Source organism: Diuraphis noxia, unplaced genomic scaffold (genome assembly GCF_037042655.1).
Source record: "Diuraphis noxia isolate RWA-SAM2 unplaced genomic scaffold, SU_Dnox_SAM2 contig0004, whole genome shotgun sequence".
Lineage (NCBI taxonomy): Eukaryota > Metazoa > Arthropoda > Insecta > Hemiptera > Aphididae > Diuraphis > Diuraphis noxia.
The window spans coordinates 35,396,108-35,420,453 of record NW_028301714.1 but is presented as its reverse complement, the minus strand read 5'-3'; positions in this window follow the sequence as shown (position 1 = coordinate 35,420,453).

Genomic DNA, 24,346 nt, shown 5'->3' with positions numbered 1-24,346 from the left:
TTATACTCGTATCATATTATTTTTGTACCGTTTACATCGGTGCTAGTATGGTATATGTATTATTACCTAGTACTAGGTATATAATATGATTGTAACTTGTAAGAATTATAACGACCGGTGGCCAATATACGAGCCGATCATAAATAACTCGAAACCTATTCCGTCCCAGGCGACAATATCTATTTGTACGACGACCACTATCGGACAACCGGACACGGTATATTATTATATTTTACATAATATGTTTAATGTTTATTATATACATTATACGTGTATATGAATTTAGCGGCAGATAGATACGTATCGCGCACAAATCGTACAGGTATAATATAGGTATTCGCGTTTATAACCGGGGGATACCAGTTTTTTTTTCGATTATAATATAGTGTTGCAGTGCACATTTTGCGACGGTATTTTACTATATTATTCTCGTAATATGTATATTTTCCATACGCACAAACACCTATATGATGGTGTTAATATTCATTCTGAACACGCGATGTGTTAACGTGTACCTCGCGCAGTCTTTTTTTAGTGTTTTATATAAACCGTTTTAAGAATTATTTCGTACAAGCTATGATTAAAATTCAACTCAAAGACTGTCTAATAGATTTTTTCATCCAACACAGAAACGAAAATGAACCGCTTACGAATCGCATGTGTCTGACAAGTAGCTTAATCTCAACGAACTTTATATTTTATAATATAATACATAATATGTATGCAGCATAAATATAATATATATAGGTACTGTACAATTTTCATAAAAATATGTATTATGTCTATTATGTAGAGAAACGATCATAATATTTGGAAAATTCCAATATATTATTTGGTGGTTTTTAAAGCACTTTTAAAGTTATATTATTTATAGTATTCTCGAAATTTTTTTACAAATCACAAAATGTTGATAGATTTATTTAATTATTTAATTATTCATATCTTCCAAATCCAAACCCATCATTATAGACCTATCATTTTTAGTAGGGTAAAGAAAGGTATATTCGTGATACATGTAGTAATTTCGTAATATTTCTTTCATCGTTTGTAACGAACATACTTATTAGCCGAAAAACATTGAAATAGCGTCAAATGGTACCCTAGGTACTACTGTCGGATGACGTAAAGTCGTTGGGCGCGTGTGGTACATAAATTGCTATTTAACATTTAACTAATAGGTTTAACAAATCTATTAGTTTGTAAATTCTTTATCATTATTTATTTTTACATTCGTTCAGCTCATTCGTTTTAACGTACCTGTCCAAATCTTTGATTTTCGTAAGTTAAGTAAATTATTTTCATTGAATTTAAAACTAGAAAACATGCTTGATGGTTAGGATAGGTTAAGGTTAGGTTATTAATTATTAGTTATTATTTATTATTATTAATTATAATATTACCTAACCATTATCATGAAGTTAAATACCATATTACCAAATTACCTAACTTTTCTAAGTGACTTTTGAACTTTTATAAACACTAACCAAATGACTTAAAATTCAAAAACTGAATATATTCTAGTAACTTTAGTTTTTGTACATCAAACAATTAAAAAAATTAAGTATAATTATCGAGATTGAATTTGTAATTAAACGCATTTAGTTAAGAAGAAAGGTGATTATAATATGGAAAAAGTTGGTATAGCCAGAGTATACTCCTCCGAAATATAAAATACATATATGTACAATCCAGGTATTTAAAAATATAATTCTTAAACACACACATAAATTTCAAAAATAAAAATTTTAGTTATATTATTATGAAAAAAAATATAGGGCCTGGTTATAATTATACTTAGTATACACACCATAGAAATCATAATATTACTATATATAATATTTCCTCGTATTAAAAAGAAACCTTTTGGGATTGATGGCGCTTAATTTACGAGCTTAAAATAAATAGATAATTATTTTAATGTATATAATTTAATATATGTAGAATCAAATATAATCTATACTACCTACCTCATCGATGGTATCTATTTGTTCATTAAGTCAACACATTTGGAAAGCAAACTTATTCAACGATACAAAAATAATTCTTCAACGATATACACCCTCTATTTAACGCGTACTATTATATTATACAGTGCATATAGCTGCAGTATAAATAGTTAGCTTAAGTATGGCGTTAATGCATATCGATTTCGTTATTTATGCACTATATAGCTGTTAGACTTTCACGAAACAAGTGTAAAATAAACAGTATATAATATAGTGTGTAGACGTACAGTATAATTAAAACGTGACGCTTCAATACTGGTAAACTAATGTAAATGCACTGTTAAATCACTTTAAAGTATCCGATAGAAAATATTTAAGTACTCCAATTTTCAATTAGGCCTTGATAAAACAGTGCTTGTTGTGTTTGACGTGAAATGGTCGGTAAACTGTAAATGTATGTATATATAACATAGATATACTGATAATCTGACGTGTTTCGCTGCATTATTTTGTAAATGCATGGAATTACAAAAAAACCATATCGAATGTTAATTCTATTATTTGTATCGATTTATGTATGTTTATACTGCCAAAAAATTTAAATGTAGGTATATCTAAATAGTAACTCATTATGTTTTTTATTTGTGAATATTAAATATTTAGTACGATAAGTAGTTTCATGCCGACAAAAAGCTATCGAGTAATGAAAATTGTATTTTTCTACACGATTACATTTAATTAAAACTTGTTCGATCTGTATCCAAAATTAATATAATCAGATTAAGTACCTTCCATTTTTATTTGTGAAATTGAAAACAATAGTTCATAATATTAATTATTATCAACGATTAACCAATAACTGTGAAAGCATCACTATAATAGGTACGTGATAATGTAATTTATTATTTTATTTTAAGACTATATCATATAATCATATATTATAATATCGTTTTATATCATATATTATAATTTTATCTGTTTCGAATAAGTATTATAGCTGTGTAAGCTCTGGCGAGTTGGTTTTACAATGTTCAATAGTAATTAATATTTATAATTGTATAGATATAATAATAAAGTAATTAAGTTGGTTGTTATGAATTTTTGTCAAATTTAAAATACTGTAACGGCCATATTAGATGAAATTAGTTTTAAATTGTTGTAATTGTTAATAAATTACTAAACACAATTAGTCATATCAATTAAAAATGATAATATATATTACAATTTGAATAATATTTTCATTTTTTTATGCAGTGTATACTTATTATTTAATATATGTCATATTTATATTTACATCAGTACATTTACTGTACCAGAAAGCTTTAAAATGCCGATACATATTTTAGATATTATCAGTACAAAAGAAGAAAACATGTTAAAAATTTAAAATTACTACCTAACCTTAAGTACTTAATATTACTAAATGTTATTGTAAGAAAAAATGTATTATCGTATACACAATTTGGCGTTAAACCGGTAACAGCGCAAACTAAAATATTGAAGACCTATCAAGCTATATTTTAAATTCTTTCAAAACTAAAAATATTTCTGTCATTTTAATCTAGCAAAACCATCCAATAATATAGTAGAGCCGGGCTGATCAGTGATACGAGAGTCTAATAGAGCTGCACAGTACAATTACAAATATGTAAAAACCAATAAAATATAGGGAAAAAAGGTTTCTCAATTATTATCATACATAAGATTAGATTTCAAATGTAATAAAATGTGTAAAATGCAAAAAAATATAATTACCAAATAGAATAATGTTGAATTACATTTTAAAACGTAAGCCATATATGTATAAGTCTATGACGATGACGCTGCTAACCGTGATTTGGCTACCCTAGCTATAGAATATGTTAACACTATAGACTATTAAAGTGTGTGTGTGTGTGACCATATAATTTTCTTACAACATTGAAAAAATTGTGTGTTGATAGATAATCGTTCACTTGATTGAGTTCGTGCTTATATACAAAACAATATAAATCAAAAGAAACACGATTTGACTATATAATTGAAAGATTAAAAATCCAAATAGGAGTATTAGCAGTATTCCATTGATTGTATTAATACGTTTATATATAGAAGCATAGGCTTTTAAATAAACGTTTAATGGTATTTTTAATTGTATATAAGAAAAATATTGATAATATATCATATAAATACTAATAAAAGTATGGTTTTAGACCATTTACCGATGATAATTTGAAAGAAAATTAGTTATATATGCCATACAAGTACCTAGATGGAATACCGGGACATCATCCTTTTCTTTTGTACTGCATTATTATTTTTGTTGTATTCAAAAATATGTTTGTTCGTTTTGTAATGTGTGACATAATCATAAGCATAAAATAATAATACTATATAAGCATTTAGCTGAGATTAAGAATGTATAAGACATCTGTTAACGCGTTAACTGACTAATCAATTTTACATTTTGCAAGCAGTTTAACATAATAATAATAAACTATGTATAATTAAATTTGAATAATAAAAATCATAATAATAGGTACATTAATAGAACTCATAGACGATCAAAGGTATAAAATAATTAAATAATAAAGTTATACAATCAATACAAAAGTTGTATTATAATAAATAATATCATTAAATTACGTACATATAATTCTGTATAGTATCCAATTAAAAGTTTATTTACAAATATATGAAAACTTAACATGGATAAATTAAATATTAGACGATTACATTATTACGTCATTTAAGTCAATTATTTTCAATAATACACCTTAAATCATTTTGCAGAAAGCAATTCATTTATTAAACTGTAAGTACTACAATAATAAAATAATTTATGATTTTTGAAAAACTTCAAAAAATTCATATGGTGTAAAATATAATTTTTCAAAAACAAAATTAGTCCAGATTTTGTTTTTGACTGAAATTCGGCATTGGACACCAATGATTTTCAAAACAAAAATATTATCTCATGGGTATTAATCTTATAATGTATAGGTATAAAAAAAGGAAATATTCATTATGAATGTACTTGCAATCTTCACATATACATCGCTGGTAGTAGGTATAAATAATATAACATAATGTAATAAAATATCTTTCTCTGTATTACATAAATCGTATTTTGTTTTATTTATTATTATTATTATATATTACTTGTGTAATTTAAATTGTCTACTTCTCTACTTGTATAATGATGTTGCTATTCATAATTAATATTATTTTATAATTTATATTTCCTATGGTGCGTAAATTGATAAAAATGAAATAAATATCTAACTGCAATATAAAATGAATCGTAATATTCGTGTTTGAACTTTAAAATTACTGAAAATTTATATCACGTTATGTATACTAAATTATAAATAAATAATATAGGTGTACCACTACCAGTTAAGCCACCATAAGTCTAAATCATTAGCACAGTGTTATTTTGCAGTTTTGGCATCTATTAGTGGATAACCATACAATTATAGCGTTTGAATCTTAATAATTTTACTAAAATGTAGATAGTTATAAGAAGTTGAAAATTATTGTAAAATGTTATTAAGATATTTTTTTTATATTAGCTATACATCATACAATTGTACGATATTAATTTTAGAGTAATTAATAATTCTGTGAATCAAAATACGTGTTATCATTTCTTTTCTCTCTTTTTTTTAATTAGTTTAATATCTACATACTATAACTATTAAGTGATACACCGTAAAAACCGATGAGTAAAAATGTAATTAAATAACATATTGTTTTTAGTTAATATTTATTTTGCCGCACTTTCAAAAGAATAATCAATTAAATATTTCAATTGAGTACCTACTATAACTGGTAAATAGATTACACAATATTTAAAGATAAAACAATGATTTATTGACCGAATTTTATCTTTTTGAAAACTTATTTCTTATACCGACAATCGTCTTTATAGTTAAAGTGTTAAATGTGTTGTTGAATAATAAGAGGTCTGGCAATCATAGTGTTATAATTTATACTAATTTTTCCAAACTAATTCAAAAACCATAATCTCTGTAACAAACTTGTATCTAGTTTCATAATGTGTACCTATTAATTCTTTGAGTGTTAACTAAAAATCAAAATAATCGTTTTACATATTTTATTTTGCTTTCAAAATATCAATTTATAATAATTACCCATAATACTTGTAGTATCCCAAATACGTATTTTAGTAGTGGTTTGAAGTCGACAATAAACTGTCAATCTATTTTGTTGTAATAATTATTTTTCGTTTAAATAATAATAATAATCGTTTAATATGTAGTAAATATTGTGCTTATAACGCACTTCAGCAACAAATAGAATCTTTAGAGAACAATCAAAATATAGTTTATCAATATTATATTATGAAAAGTAAAATAAATTTAATAAATTTATAATTCCTTGAAACGAGTGTTATAAACCGAGCGCGGATGAAAAATAAATCAAAAAATATTTAACAGCGCAATAACTAACAATACAGAGTATATTATTGCATAACAAATCGATGAAAAAACTTACAATACATAAATTTAGTAAAGATATAATTTTGAACAACGATGTGCGAGTAATGCAGTACCGCAGCGGTATACTTATATTTATGACAATATATTATCACATTATTCGAGTTTCTGACGGTTTGAGTTTTACGTGACATACATTTCCGGTAAGATCCTGCAGTTGGGTGTGGGGGGGCTTGTATAAAAGTACAGTGTCCAGACACATACCAACTCAGAATCATAATAATAATAAAGTGTCCAAATAGGCTGTATATGGGCATATTATACGCGAAGGTTAGGTTAATATAATATTATATGGGCATATAATAGAACGCGCCTCTCGAATTCGGTAGTCGGAGAGTCCGCGGGGTGATGCAAAAATTCGATTTATCCGATTCCGGTGTGCCCATACACGGGTATTTATTTTGTATGCTGTTAACCTACATGCTTGGCAGGCCGTTATAATTTTATACTGACGCGACGGATTGACGTGCATTTCGATATAATTTTTTTCACTCTCTCAAACGTCCCGCGAGTAGTCGTTGTTCCCCATTGTGCGCGGAAATCATCCGGCTCGGGGACCGCACACGGGGCAAATTGGATTTGCGGCGTGTTCCCGACATTTTATACACATGTGTCACGGCCGTTTGACGGATGCTTGTTCGGCGATTTATTTTCATTTATTTTTTTCTGTCCCACTCGTACACACGTACACACACACACACACGCACAGACGCGTATGATTTACCTATATCATACAATGTAATATGTATGCGAGTATTGTAATAATAATATGTTTTGCCCCTTAACGCTGGCGACAATTTTACCACACGCGCGATTGTTGTGGATTGGAAGCACCCGGTGTCGAATCGATCGAAAGACGCAGACGTAGGTACCTACAACGTATGGGGTACCTACCTACCTCTATTCCTATAATAATATAATGCGTGCGCGAAAGGTGTGCAAATAACAAACGCATAAATGTAAACAAACCGGTTCGGGGTATGCGGACAATATTTAAATACACGCCGTACGTGTACGTGTACGTATATTATATATATATATATATATATATATTATATTATACGCATAGTGATGCACAGCAGCGAAGTGTGCAGTGTGCTTAAAGAGTTCACACGTGTGTCTCCGAGTATAATGATATGTACAATAGCGCATTGTCTCTAAAACATAATCGTCGCAGTGCATATACGGCGGCGGTTGCTGCTGCGGTGTTCGAAAATGTGTTTCTCTTTTATTACTGCACTTTCGACATCACTAAACGACGTACTATGTTTCGCCGCAGCCGACTTTGCGGGACCCGGGGATGGCATTAACAAATGTTGAAAACCATTTATAATAGGACAATCTAAACGGCCATAATAATATGTAATTAGCCGATTAGGTACAAGTCAGGTAAGCATATATATTATACAGTGATGATAATATTGGTATTTCCTACTACTGCTACAGCGCTACAACTTGATGGAAAAAATGGTTCGATAAAATCATGATGGCTACTTATGTATATGTAATTACGTTTATTATGTAATAATGTATATTATGAAGATGTAAAGCGCTTTGTGATCATATAAAACACTTCTTGAATTTTTTTAGATATAAAATAATAACAATCTATAATACTATAGGCTTTGGTTAGGAAAGAATATCTCTGCAAGCTAAACTGCTAACCACCTGCTTATTCCCACAAAACCGTAATTTATTTTATTTTTGAATATCATGATATTATTGTAGAAAAGTTTGTTATCATACGGAATAATGTTATAGTTTAGAATTAATCGGATTTAGTATAAAGTATTATAAAATATTTTATTTCTCATTTATCAGACATTGTAAATTATTAAGAGAACGTTATACCCGCATGTGTTGTCTTCGACTTACAAGTGCGTAACATGGCAAATTTTACGCTCAGAAAATCACGTTTAGATCCACGAGTTTAAAATTTAGAATGAACTGACCTATTATAAAAATTAGAGGTAACATTATTATTGAGGGCTTCTTTTAATATTAAACCGAGTTATGAGTATTTTAAGATAAACAAACAATTTACAATATTTTAAAATACTCGTAACTCGGTTTGATATTAAATTATAATAAAAAGCCTCTGAGAAGCCCTCAATAATAATGTTACCTTTAATTTTTATAATAGGTCAGCTTACTCTAGATTTTAATCTCACGGATCTAAACGTGATTTTCTGAACGTAAAATTTGCTATGTTACGCACTTGTAAGACGGAGACAACAAATGCGACCTTAACGTCCTCTTAATATAAGAAGTATAGTTAAAAATATTGGAATTTGTGTGATTTATAATGAGTAATTATTAAGCAGTGTCACTCTTACTAAACAATACAAACAGCAGTATCTATACGCTGTATTTGTATCGATCAAAGAAGGCAATGTGCTTAAACTATACAGCGTAACTACTAACATCAAAAAATAGTATTCTACTTCAAACCGATGCGTATAATGTGTGTTCAACAATACATATATGTGCATTTATATTTTATACTCTTAGGCATCGACATGTAGGTATGTAAACGATATATCTGGAATCGATGGAAAAAATTGGCTCGTTTTAAAAGATGTCAAAAAATTAATAATAGACGCGATAAATTGCTTTGAGTTTAAATGTTGTAGGAATCAAATATAGCAGCTCAACTCTTCTGAAAACAATAATAGGCGTTGTTTTGATTGACAAATCGGGTAGTAGGTATAATTTTTTATTTTTTTTTAAGTCACTAAGAAATGATTCACAAAAAATTAATGATTTTGTCCAAAAAATACTCTAGCTGGGCACAACTATAATAATCGACCGATAAAACTGTATATCGGTTTGTTCATTAAATTACCAACTTGCAAACATATATAATAATAAATATATAGTAACTAGGTAGTAATAGATTAAATGCAAATTTTTATATGTTTAAAATAAAATATAAATAATTAACTTTAAGCGTAAGTTATAAGTTATAATGGCCCACATATTATATACTCTACATGTTATCAATATAATATAATATATTGCCAATATTGGTAAACATTAAATAATACTTACATAATATAGCACTAGTGCACTACAGATAATAAACTAAACTTGAAATAAATTACGATAACGTGAATTTTTATAAATTGTACAATGTACTAAAATGTTCATACGAGATGTGTAATGTGAATATAATTTTTTCTTTTAAGACGCGTGTAACACACTATAGTTAATCACTAGCTGACTATAGGCTATAGCTTTCGATAAGAAAAATCAACTTTTCTAATATCATTTAATTAGTATATTTTATTAAGTGTTTTTCTATGGACTGTAATAACATTTAATTAAATTGTTATTTATTACTATTACATATCATCAATGTATAATTTTAAGTAGTTATGATATACATTATATTATTATGTATAAATAATAAATATGATTACAATAAACTTTAAGATTCCGTTTTATAATATGCGATTTAATAAAATTATTTTATTTAAACATTTAACTGCAGCTATAATGTAAAGTGTTAAACCAGCTAGCTGTAAACCTATGGAAAAAGAACCATAATATTAGGTAGTGTACATACACTAACACTACAGTACTTAAACTATACTAAATTTCATGGTTTGAAAGTCACAAAATATTCTTTAATAAAATAATTATATATTGGTACGTGTTGTTGGAAGTATGTTTACTGTTACGCCGTAATAATAATATTATGTAATATGTTAATCGTCCAACAAATGAATATGCGAGCTAAACTATTTTTATTATAATGTAAAAACATTCACAACTCGTGTAGCGATGCAAAATTATATTTCGAACATTTTACTAAATGTATCTTATAAAATATCACCGAACCATTAGAACGCTATTATTATTGACTTCTACTTTTCATTAAACTAAAAGTGGTTAAATAACATGTTTAAATCCATCCCATTAAATATAATAGTGTGTTGAACCGGTTTTCCGTGATAAAAATATATGGACAAATTATAAAAACACAAAAATCTTTGTTTCTTTGGAAAAAGTTGTTCACATACACGTTATTTCGAATTATTCGAACTATTCGGTAGACTGTTAATACAAGAAATTCATAAATCAATTATTATCAATTTCTTTAAACCTATAAATCACTAAGTAGCTACTCTTATTTTATATCAAATACGCTAATAAATATATATATTTGTGCTTTAATGGTATTCATTATATAAGTTGTAGAAATAATTTTTATCGTATTGAATAGTCAACTAAATTTTTTTGAGCTATAGAATTCGCTTTGAATAACATTCTTTTACAAATGTAAAAAACGTGTCCTGAATATGTTTAATTTTGAATTTTCTAATATTTCCTGAAAAACCCGAACCCTTTTTTTAAACGGATTTTTTTCCATTCGACATGGTATAATCTGATCGATTTTGGGATAGTATGAAACATATGTTGATAATTTTTTTTTTACAAAATAATGCCCTTAGTATTCTCTCAAAAAAGATCCTATCGGAATTACACAATCCATTGAATGTCGAATGGCATAAGGTCTACCCTCTTATAATCGGGACAGGTGACATTTATGTTCTCCTCTGAATGAAGTCGTAAAATGTTTGGAGACATTTGAAATATATGCGTGGGAGCTGAGTTTGCGTTTTGTAATATCCTATGGTGTACAATACATACGCTATTTGGGTGTTCCAGCAAATTTTGAATTATTTCCGAAGAAAATCTTGTTTTTGGATCTATTATTTAACGTATAATTAATAAAGTTTATCACCGATAAATTTATTTTTCGATTGCGTCACTAATGGAAACTAAATAAAAAAAGGAGAAATTACGAACCTCGATTATCATATACTGAATAAAACTATACATAGGAGTATACGATTAGTGATCAAGTATATAAAACACTACACGATAATATATTAATGTTTGGTACGAGTGATATTTTATATGCTCTGATCGATATCGTGTAAACCGAAAATAAAATATAATTTATCTGCTTAAACAGTATGTCAATTGAACAAAACATCGAACGTAATAACTGTTTGAATTCAATTATGAATGGATTTAACCACAACTTTATAACATTGTAAAAAAAAAAAACCTACAAGTATAATAATACAATGAAACGAAAAAAGGTTTGATAATAAAGTATTTAGTTATTTATCATATACAATCGAAAGTCAAATTTATAACAATTATTAGTATAATATACCTAACACATTTACATTAGGCACAAGAGATATATTGCACAGTTTGCAAACATTTGTACCTAAAACATTTTCTTAAACCCTTTGTTATACGTACACGATTTCGTACCAAAGAAAAACGTTGTGTATATCACTGCGCATTCGGTCCGTCTTAAATTCAAACGTTTGAATACGAGCATAATAAATATTCCTTTCGTTTTCATGCCATTATAGCAGTCCGATACAGCAGGGTGTCCGCTGTTCAGTTTCGTTCGAAAATCATAAATCCAAACGGGGTGCCACTATAATATAATGTATAATATTATACATATGACACACGTATAATACTATAGCTAGTCGTGTGCGCCGGTTCATTGTTGTTATCGTATTGTAAACACTGGTTTGGGGTCACCCTTAGCATAACGACCGAGTATCGAAAATGGACTAAGATTTTTATCCGAAACACACGACTTGTCGATTACGGAATAGAAACGTTCGATGTCCGAGGAAAAAAACAAACACGGTCCTTTTAATAACGAGAACCCCGCGATAAACAAAACATCACGAGCTGTAAGTGATAAATAATGTTACTTGATGGTTGAACAGGGGATCCGACGTGTCCACAACCACGTGACTACGTATGTATATACATAAGAACGATACAATATACGAGTAAGTATATATGAGTATATTAACCGTGTTTTGTGACCAGAAATTGTGATGTTCGTTTTAAGGAGAAAATGTGTATAAAGTATGGAAAACATTTTAAACACGTGCCATTTGGACGGCCTTAGGCGTTCTCTACTCAGGAAATGTGTGTGCGTGAATTGCGAGTGTGAGTATTAATCGTTTATATGACGTGTGTATAATATAATACGGACACACGTTACAGAAACAAGGCCAATACTATATTATAAGAGGAAACAATTAACCCCTCGTCACCGTGTTTGACTGGATACAATATGTGTTTCTCGGAAACGACTCTGCGGCTCAGCGTACTGTCGCATATTTTATTAACGATCTCGTTTTAAGGGCGACTAGTAGTTATGGTTTTAGCTAAAAGTCTAAAACCATATGCCAACCTAGTTTGTAGCTATGATAATCATCAGAGTTCTGTTTTTAATACCATATCAATATATCATATACAACGTAAATCATTTATATATTATTTAATTTTTTTTTTAAAGAACAAATTAATGATATAGTAGAACACCTATTTGTTTAAGACAAATTAGTATGCGAACGCATGTAAACAGTAATTAATGCCATGAGATAAAATTCAAATATAGTTTGAAATAATTTCATTTATAACGAGTTATTAAGTGATATAAAATGCGAATATTTTTATTTGAAACAATCCTAATTTAACAGTTAGCATTACACATATAAGTATTATAATATGACTAATATTGAAACGTTTAAAACAATATTGGATTATCATAATAGTGTGTATAATGTACACCAATCTTTATATATTTAATACCTATATATATAATGTAAATAAACCACTTTTAAATTTTTTGGCCACAAATTTAAGGGATTGTTGTAAATAAATGTACAGAGAAAACCGTATATTTGTTTTGTACTTTTGTCATCTTTTCAACAGTAATTCAGATACTTTAAGTAAATTTGATAGTTTAGCATTTTACATGAGGTTATTTGTTGATTTTCGTTTACTGAAGGAATAGCACAATATAGATATTGGCCAAGAACTAAGAAGTCTTAACAAAAATATATTTTACAAAATACTAAAATTGTTAACGCCATAATACTTTTAAGTTAGTTATCGATTTTACCGTTCTCTTGAAAAATTATTTATTGGGTTCGTGCGAATTGATGTGCTGACATCGCAATGGTGGACTCGGTTTCCACAGACTCGGTCGGAAGATTCTCACACCAGTATAGATACGTTCATTGTACAGATTTCAAATATAAATAGAAAATAGAAAATATATATAATTGGATGCTGCTCAATGTACGCTGATTAGAACGAGTGCGTTGCACTTAAGTCCATGGCTCGAAGTGTACGGCAATAGGACGCACAGTGTGATTGTGTATCACGTGTGCGCATTTCTAGTATTACTATATTATCAGTATCTTGTGCCTCTTTGACAACATTTTCCACTCTCTCTGCTCGCATGCAAAACATTTTCAAAATTTTTATGATTTTTGATTGAATTACACTATTTTAAAAGAACCTTGAATAAAGTTAGTATAATGAGTAAATTGTATAGGCAATGATAAATTTGATAACAGTGGTGAAAGATTCAGGATTCTTATTGAGCTATTTTGGCCAGTGATTCCGGAAGTCGAGAATTTTTTTTCCATGGATTTATGCCCAGCATTTGATGAAAATAATATAGGTTATGATAAATACCGTCATTCCGATATAAATAAACCACAGCCATCACATTTGTAACATACTAGTATGCAAAATAAAGCACGTGTCGAGTAAACCTAAGGAATGTATAACAATAAAATTGGTTACATCATACAAAATCACCTTCATGAAAATCCAATTTGAATGAACGACGCCGCCGCGGCGATATATTATTATAATATTATATTAAGGCGATGAGGGACCAATGTGATATAATATATTACATTATATAGCCACTGCCACTGTGTCACGCTGTTACAAAATAGCGTTTGTGACAATAAAATAAAATTTGCATTGAATACGTGCCTGTGCAAACATTTTAGTATGCACAAATGAAAATTCTCGCAATCATTGCAGAGAAAACGCTATTCAATTCCCCGGGTTGTCGAGAGTTGTGAAATTGCTTATATAGGCAAACACTAAAGCAGTCTGAGCAGTGATCATATACATATTATAGTTGTGTGTGGTTTTTTTTTTTTTAGGAAATAAAATATATTGATAATTATTAATTAGTTAGCTCAGATTTAAGATATTTTTTAATTTCCAAACATATTTTCTACAACGGTGTTACTGTCGGCTACAAGCCTACAAATATATAGAGTCGTGGTAGACAACATGATAGGATATAGTAAATGATATGGACATATGGTAATCTTGGTGAGTGTGAAAAGATATTTGTAGCGCTCGAGTTACTCCGAATTCATCCGGAAAAAAATTAAGTACAATAAATAGTTATCGTTCTTAAAATAATATTATTTTCAAAAAAAAAAAAAAAAAACACAATCAAAAAAATCAAAAACGTCATGCCTATACTGCTACAGACTGCAAGGCTACCAAATACGCCAATAATATATTATTTTAGGCATCTACTGTCTTACTGTCACATATAGATGATTTAATGATATAGGTAGCTATTTGCTCATTGTTACTATATTTATGACTCAACTAAAGTATGTGGGTAGAGAAAACAATCAATACCTAGCTACGTAAAAACGTAAAAAAAAGATTTTACGTATGCACCCATGATATTATTCAAGAATTTTAAAAAAGTGGTTTCCGTTTTTTAATCTTTGATTATTTATTGATACAAGATTTTAATAATTCATTATTTATACACATTTTTTACTATAGCCAGTAAACATTTTTTTATGTGAGGCGAATTATGTTTTAAATGTTGTAGACCTGAACGAAATCTGCAGTATGTTTATAAATAGCGTATAATAATGTATTTGGTCTGAGCTATTAAAGATACCTGGGTTTGCCTACACGAATATGATTATTGATAACAAATTCACGATAAGTAAATATTTTTGTGTTAATTAAATTCATATTTTTTAATTTTATGTTTAATTTATATCATAATAAATAATAATTTTTCTTCCGGCCGGAATATTGTCGATAAAATAGAAAATCCGATAAGAATATTACATATGATAATATTTACTATTACCAAAGCGTTAATCGTCTTTGTAGTGTACGCTGTGGGAATGGTAGTAGCTAGTATTTGTATTTTGTATTACAACATTAGTTCATTAATTTTGGATTCGTATAAGCCACAGGGAACAAAAACTATGAAAATATAATTCGACCACGAACAAAGTGAACTAAAAAGGAAAAACATATATAATATGAAAGAAACGAGTTGTTATAATCGTTCCGACTATTGCGGCTGCTGTCAAATCTGGCGTGTGATACACACGCACTGCAGTGTGAAAAGAAATATCATAATGATTTAACATTTTCTGGACTCGGCCCACGTCTAAAATTGCTCTATCCGCCGTCGTCGCCGCCGCGGTTTTTGTTCTCCGGTCGTCAAACGCGCGTACATGATAATAATAACAATAACATTAACGTTATGTTTTTACGAACCAAATGTTTTCATAAATATTTATAACGCGTATAAATATACAAATAAAATTACGCTCAGCGACCGTCGCAGCCGTCGTCGGTGCGATAAATAATACAAGTCTCTCCGTCCGGTGCTCCTGCTGTTGTTGTAACGCAGATGGACGTCGTCAATTCATTAAAAAAAAAAAAAAAAAAAAAACCGAAAACAAATATAATATAGGCAAAACGCCATCGAGTTTTACATTATGTACACACGCACAAACACACACACCACCGACCAAATAATAGGACAGTAATAATATTATCCGTTTTGACTATAGCGTGTCGACTGTAATAGGTGTTCGACACTCACCCCGCGAGATCGTATTTTTTTAATTTTTTTTTATTAATAATTATTGTCCGTTTTCGTGCGTGTGTGCTTACGGGTGTTGTGCGGTTACGACGACCGGTTTATTTTTCGGGATCGGTTCTTGTGTTTATTTATTCAAAGTGCCTCACGTCGAGCACGCGGCGGCGACAACGATATCGTGTCTGGCTATTCGGGTCTTCTTTATTCGGCGGCGGTGGTAGGAGAGACGGAAAAACAATGACGACCAGACTTATTATGGTAATTAATTATTTCCACTCGGTGTTCGTGCCGATGTTTTCACCTTGAACGGTGGCCAAACACCTTTCGGTTTTTTTCCTCGTCCACCGTGCAGAGCCCCTAGGAACGGCCGACTACGACCAGGACGGCGAGCAACGTGAGGTGAGAAGGGACGAAACCCTAATGTGCAGTGACCAGTTCCGATGTCATCAGTATACATTTACGATATTTACATATATTATGTTAATTGTGGTGTCTTGACAATATTGAGTTTGATGCGTAGGTACTCATCGATGGGCCTTGTGATTACTTTTGCCTAAATTTCAATTCCTGTTGAAATGTCGTGTTAGAGCTCCAACTCCAAACATACTTTTTTTTTTTGTGGTATCACTACATCTGTGCTGAACTGTTGTACACATGTCAACCCCTATTTCAGTGGCGTTATTAAGAATTTGGTTTTGGATTATATAATTTAAGCAAAATCTGTAAGCTTCATACAGTAACTTAACCCCCCAAATATAAAATGTTAGCAGCAAAAAAAAAAAGAAGGTTTTGAAGGATCTATCCTCCTCAACCTCCCCCCTTAATTACGCCCCTGCCCAATGCAGCATCGTTTATTAAAAATCAATAATTTATACACATTTGATATGTCTTCAAGGCAGGTATCTACTTTCATCAGCGGCGCTGGTATGTACACATACACCACAGAGTGAGAAAGAGCTTAAGTTCATGAATAAATAGCATTGGTCCATAAGAGTATAGACATGACATGTCCTGCATTGTCCCCTCGCAGAAATTAATATACACGTATTTGTAATATTTATTTATAGTCTTCTTTGGCTGACCTAAATCCGCAACACTGTAGACATCGCGTTCAGTAGGTCCTCTACTCGAACCGGCCTTACCCAGATGTCGAATACTTCACGTACTGAGATGCCTCATCGCGATCTGGTCTAAGTCAGCCACTCTCACTTCCGGTGTGTAGTCCTAAGCAGCCTCATCGAACACCTACGTTCTTTTCTTCTTCCTCGAGTGTTAGAATTCCAACGGATATTTTGTAGAAGATCCTGAACGTCCCTCTGCTTCGTTTAGAACGAGGCCCCTCTCCAGATGGTCAGTCGGGTTCTTCTAATATAGTGCTACACTAAATGTCCGGCATCATGTCTTCAACATCTGCAGGAGAGTGACCCAAACTCAACTAGGAGGTTGTGTACCAGTTCTACTACAAACATACATCTATGAAAACATGTCGTAAAATAGGTACGAAATAAAGAAGCACTGTGAGCTTTGAAAAGGTAAGACTCTACTATAGCAGGACTATATCAACATGATTAATAATTATTTTATCAGAATATACGCATAAAAATTATACATATTTTTGAAAGTAATCGTTTTTTTCCGCAGGATTTTCAGAAATGTCTACTTGCTATAAATCTATATTAAAGTATTCATTTTTTTAACTGAAAAAAAAACCAGTATACTATTATACGGTACAGATATTATATTGATATAGGTTTAACGCAATATCGTGCATTCCTTTATGGTATTATCAAGATGTATCGTGTTGATTGATATGGCAACGACGCCTAGGGATTCGTGATTGGAAATTGAACGAGTGGATGGAAAATAACGGAAGGAAGATTAGCGTGTCGAAAGCGTATTTGCCGTGCGCGTAAATGTATATATGGCCACCGTTATACAGAAGAAGGGAATAATAATTGGCTTTCTGATATGCGCGCGTGTGATCACATCTGTGAACGATCGAAAAATGTGTAAAATATATTTGGGGCGTCAAGGAGATTGTAATATGTAAGTGTACGTACATATACGCATAACAATATTGTGTATACATTCGTTTGACGGGAAACGTAACCCAGACGTATACGGCGGTATATATTATATGGTTAGTTGGTTAGTAGTCAGCGGGCGTATTGCAAAATCTACTGAAGTTTAATTACTAATGGCAACACGTACGCCACTCAATATATCAAAATATTTGTTTGGCAAGTAAGAATCAGACGAAAAGAGAAATTAAAAATGTTGACTTTTCAATGATTATAGACTGCCCGCTGTCAATAAAAAATTTTTAAATATATCTTATTAAATAATTACGATAGTATATATAATATATATAATATTCAATGGCGACGACCAGACTGGTCCAGTACTTTTACAGTCTTACACCATATTTTGTAATGTAGCATAGATCTTTATTGTGATTTGTTGTTCAAACGTCTATCAACACTGTTATATGAATCTTATGATTCATAAACAATAAAAAGGATGTACATTATATAGGTTATAGGATATAATATTATGTACAGTAAATAGAATCCATATATCTGATATGTAACATTTACAAAAAAATGTTTAAATTATTATTACTAAAAAGGGGGGGGGGGAAGTAAATAACCATTTTGTACGATAGGAATCGATTTAGTATTTCGTCAGCGAGTACCTAAGTGACGACTAAAATTTAATATGGAATATTGCCATACATGGACAACTTTAACCCCATTATGGACAATATAATGTAGGCGCGTTGAATATGAACTCATATACAGACTTAGGTATACGCACGTTCCTCGCGTTTTCATATACTTATAAAATTAAACATGTTCATTATGCGTCTTACACTAATGTTTTCTAAAAAATACTTTACGAAAACTGTGCACCATAACATACAAATGTATATTTTGGGAGGCCTTATGCCTAAAAACACGCCTCTTTCCTAAAAAAAAAATATTACGGGTCCACCTCTGTTCCCTGCAACGTAATGATATATAGAAAAAAACATTTTACAGCTCTAAATATATTATCAAAATATAGTAGGTATACGTTATAAAAAATGTTCTCACAAAATAATAATTACCTATGTAATACCAACTATTTTACTAATGAATAAGAAATTATAATAGTAAAGAATTAACTAAGAATGGCCAATGGCTGGTTGGGTTTCGTGCGGAAATTCATAATGATTGCGAGTACCTAACTTTTTAAAATTAGATGGAAATAAATAGCATGTCACAATTTTATAGTTTGTTAATTCATTATACAATAAATAAACAAGTTAATTTTAGTTGCACACATTTTACACAACACTGCATTTCGGTACATTAATTAGAATTTAAGAGAGGGATAATGTATTATAATATGAACCTAAGCATGAGATAATATCAAAAAAATAATTGCTTAAAAGATATGTGTAATAAATATGAGTTTAAGTTCCGTCAATTAGATATCTTCGTGATATTGTAATGAGTGCCTAGATAATTTGGCTAAACATTATTAATCCAGAATATGAACTAATATGGTTCATTTTTACATCATGGTTTTAATTTATCGAAAAATTAAAAGTATAAAATGTATATCAAATACCTAACCATATAGCTTAAATAAAAATTAAATAAAATAATCTAAATTTATATTGTATAAATTAATGAAATACAACTGAATATAATTTAAAATTTTTTATACATAGCAACCAAATTATATTGACAGTATTGTTTTGGTTTTATTTTTTCATAAAATTATGTTATCATCGAAAGTAGTCCAACTTTTTCACAAATTAATCCTTATACAATTCAATGGTGAAATTTGGGTGAGGTTATTGTTTCCCGATATTGTGAATATGCTAATTCTTAATTTGACTCAGCTACTACTATTAAAACAATTTTAGTTGCGTTGTTAATTATTGTAATAGGTTAAAGTATAGTAATTATATATATGTGTATATTATTATTATTCAAACTGTCCTCATAATCCGTGGCCACTGACCCACTGTATACTTTACAATCATTACATTACAGATATCATTTATAAATCACTTAATTACTTAATTAATGATAAAAAGCTGTTATTATTGAGGTATAACAAATAATGAAAATCAATAAATGTAAATATTAAGTAAACGTAACATAATGGTATTTATACTTCTTGAAGTTTTATTTCTGAGCAAGAACGAATTACAATTTTTAATATGCTTGTGAGTTGTGATTTTATGACCTGTCAAACAATTTTGCGATCCAAAATTGTGTATAAACCATAGCTAGGTTAGGGTCCGCTATATTAGATATTACCGAAAATTCTATTCATTGAGTTTGCCAGAAATCAATCTCCCACAAGCTTATATTTGCAGAAATCGCTATACGATTACTTTCATATTATTAGTATATCACATATTATATAGTTTTAATTTACAAGTTATACTTAACAATGAGTTCTTTTGAAAGTCTAATTATGCAATTATAGTATTGGGACTTGAATTCTGCATAATACACCCATCACAATACTATTATTTAGTTTAATTCGAATAAGTCGAATAAGAGGACTGTTCAGTTGTTGAATAGATTGTGATAGAAGCTTTTACAGAATGTTTTGACCATAAAATATAAATAATATAATATAATTAACTTTTTAAGGATCATGATTTTTAATAAATGTATAATTAATGTACTTAGGCAATTTGAAGTTAACTTGACTTGTTTAATATTTAACTATACGCTGAATCATAATAGCATGTATAATATTATTATAATTTATGACCATTGGCCTAAAACGTTGTTTACAACAACTGTAATTGATACTGTATAAAAAATTCTGTGGGTTAAATTATGCCCCTCTTGCTCCCTAGAATATTTTAGATTGTAAAAACATTTTAAGAGCAATCTGTTTGCCACATTAAATTCCAATTCATTCATAGTAACTAACTTATCATAACTACACTTATAACTTTAAAAGTTATCTAGTTGTAGATAACTAAATATAAAAGCTGAATCTTAGATTCGTCTGTATATTATATGAACATATAATATATGTAAATGTGTGTAATAAATGTGTGTGCCTGCAGCGTATTATTATAACAACGACTTAAATTTATAACATTACATTATGTACAATATTCATTTATAGAGCACTATGGCAATTTCTTATTTTATACACTTACATGTACGTATGGCAGTAATATAATATAGGACCATATTCAAAACGAGACACCAGTGAAGGCGTGAATAATTTTAAATGTATTGCGCCTTTAGACAGCTTGTTAACGGAACGTTATAGCAACACGACAATTATTTTAAAACGTCGCACGTCGGATCGGGTTTAGGTACTCTGTAGTCTGCAGGTAATGGGTATTATAATAATATTATGTATCTTACATGCATGCATGCAAACAACTTTCTCAGAACATTACATACATATCGCACGCAGGCTACTGCATTTCCGGTGCACCTTAAGATTAGATTATTCGACCCCATACACAAGAGGTCCCATGTACAATGTATACAATGTATGTATGTGTATAGGCTAGTCCTGCAGGCCATTGTCTTGGTAATCTTTCTCAACAATTTCGCGTTTGTCGCAACTGATACTATCATTTACTGTCGTTCCGCGAGACAAAAATTCAAACATGTAGTTATCATGTGTACACGTTTATATTTTGCAAATATACAATAGGTATATAGACGGAAACAAACATTTTTATCGCCCACAGATACCGGTTTTTTTTTTTTTAAACAATTTTACAATTTCCTTGTATATTTTATCCACTTGTTTCCGTAACGAAACATTTGTAATTCCAATGTTTTATAAGATCCGAAAAATAATCAAAACTGTAAAATTCAGGTATTTGCACTAGTAAAAAAAAAAAAAAACTGTAGACCTCAAAATGTATATCGTTAACCATGAAAACATTATTTTATATACGATTATAAATTATTATTTGTTATGAGCAGTCGAGGGTTGAAAATAATACACAAAAAATTAAAAAAACTGCAGTGATAATATGACCTCTTTAATTTCAAAGGAACTCATGTAGATAATCTTTTTTTTGATCCGATGAATAATCATTCAGACGTAATTGTCACTTTATCTTGCGGATATAAGTATAGGTACATCATATAAGCCGCGAGTTTATTAAGTTAGATAAAAAAAATTAAGAATGTTGATTGAAAATTGCGAACGATTTAATAAACGGATATATGTAGTTATTACAGAAAATTACTAAATACGTCAATTTAGATGGAATTCAAGTGAATTTTACTGAATATTTCACACCTTCTTGTTCACTTCAGTGATTATGATGAATGATAATGATTGCCGCTTTACATTTTCTGTATGAGCGGGTAGGTAACATAAAATTTATAATACGATAAGCATATGTTGTACGTATAAAAAAATCAAGTCGTGTTTTTTAATAAAACATTCAATTTTCCATTAGGTAATTGTAAAGCACCTAATGCCTATCTATGGTTATTCGTTTTTGAATTACAACAATAATATAACAAACATTGTTTGTGTAGAAATAATTTTTTACAATAATATCCAATTTTATAACTATTTAAAGCTTAAACGCACAAGGAAGAAATTGATAAAAATAATTATTTTATAAATATAAATTATTTATCGACAATAATTGAAAAAAATAAAATAATTTCCAATTAAACAACTACAAGAACCCTGCTGTAGCAAATGTTGAGAAAAAATTAATTTGATTGTCAAACCTTTCTTAAATCTAATTAATGTATACAAAAATGTATTTTAAGTAAAAATATAATTAGAGCTGAAATAAATACAAATTGTATGTGCTCAGTGGAAACTGAAGAGAAAATACTGACATCATATGCGGTTGCATTTATAATATTATACATACTACAGGTGTTTAATTCTTAATTGTAATTCGATTTCTAATTTTTATATTATGCTAATTCAATAACCAACGGAGCAATAAATTGTAGTAATCACGAACAGACAACCATATTGTGCGGCGAGCACTAAATAATAACCACTTTTTAACACGGACACACGGGTATGTGATGTTGATATATTATTGTATCTGCCGAAATTTTTTTCCCTGTAAATTGTACTATGGACAATGTTGATTTGTGTCATTTTTTTACTCGAATGAGTGCATTTTCATCCTAATCCGATCGCGATCTGAGAAAGATGACCGTATGTCACAATAATTTTTCGTCTTCCAGGTAAACACACACGCTGCACGTGTTGCCGGTCTAAGACCGTCGAGTGTCGACACGTCGTGTAAGACACGCACACACATTTCCCCGCCAGGAAACGGGGAAACGCTTCCCCCCTCTAACTCTTTCAACTTTTACGGGGCCAGGGGTTGAATAGGAACGGTGGCTGCAGGAATCGGTATAGGAATTTAGCACCAAATATATATTGGCGTTGGAAATAGTTAAATGGTTATAGTGGCGAGGAAACGTACGTGTGATATACGCCTATATATATGTACTGGCGTAGAGTGTTCACTATTATGTATTGTCATCGTAAATTAAACGGTGAGAAACGAAAACGTAATACGGTTATTATTATTATTGGTGCAGAGAGCGCGTATAATTATATATTGTATTATTGAATAGAATATCGTTTGTACCGCCCGCGTGCCAACGGACGAATAAACGGTGTGAAATTATAATATTAATACTGTCGTCGGCGACATGCATATATAGGATGGAAAAAAAACGGATATTCTAACGCGTGCACGACACGAAAGCGCCGCTATTGTATATAGATATATAGGTGTCCATATTATACGCCCCGTAGTGCGACGCTTTGTGTTCGAGTGGCTGTCGGAGGATAATAATTTAAAAAAAAAAAAAAAAATTCACCATAAATATAATAATATTACACAAACGCAAACAAATCCGTAATATATTATATTATATGTGTATTGCAGAGTGTATACGGGACGGTGGCGAGAGGAGGCGACCGCGATATAATTAATGAACGCATCATCGGATGCCCGCCCCCGGACGTGTGACTTCCGCGAGCGGATTTTCAATAGGTACGCAAGACGCAACTGCTATTGTCATTATATATATACGTGCGCGCATGTATATATGTATGATATTTTAGAGGAAAAAAATAATAATAATAATAAAACGGAACGTTATTCATCG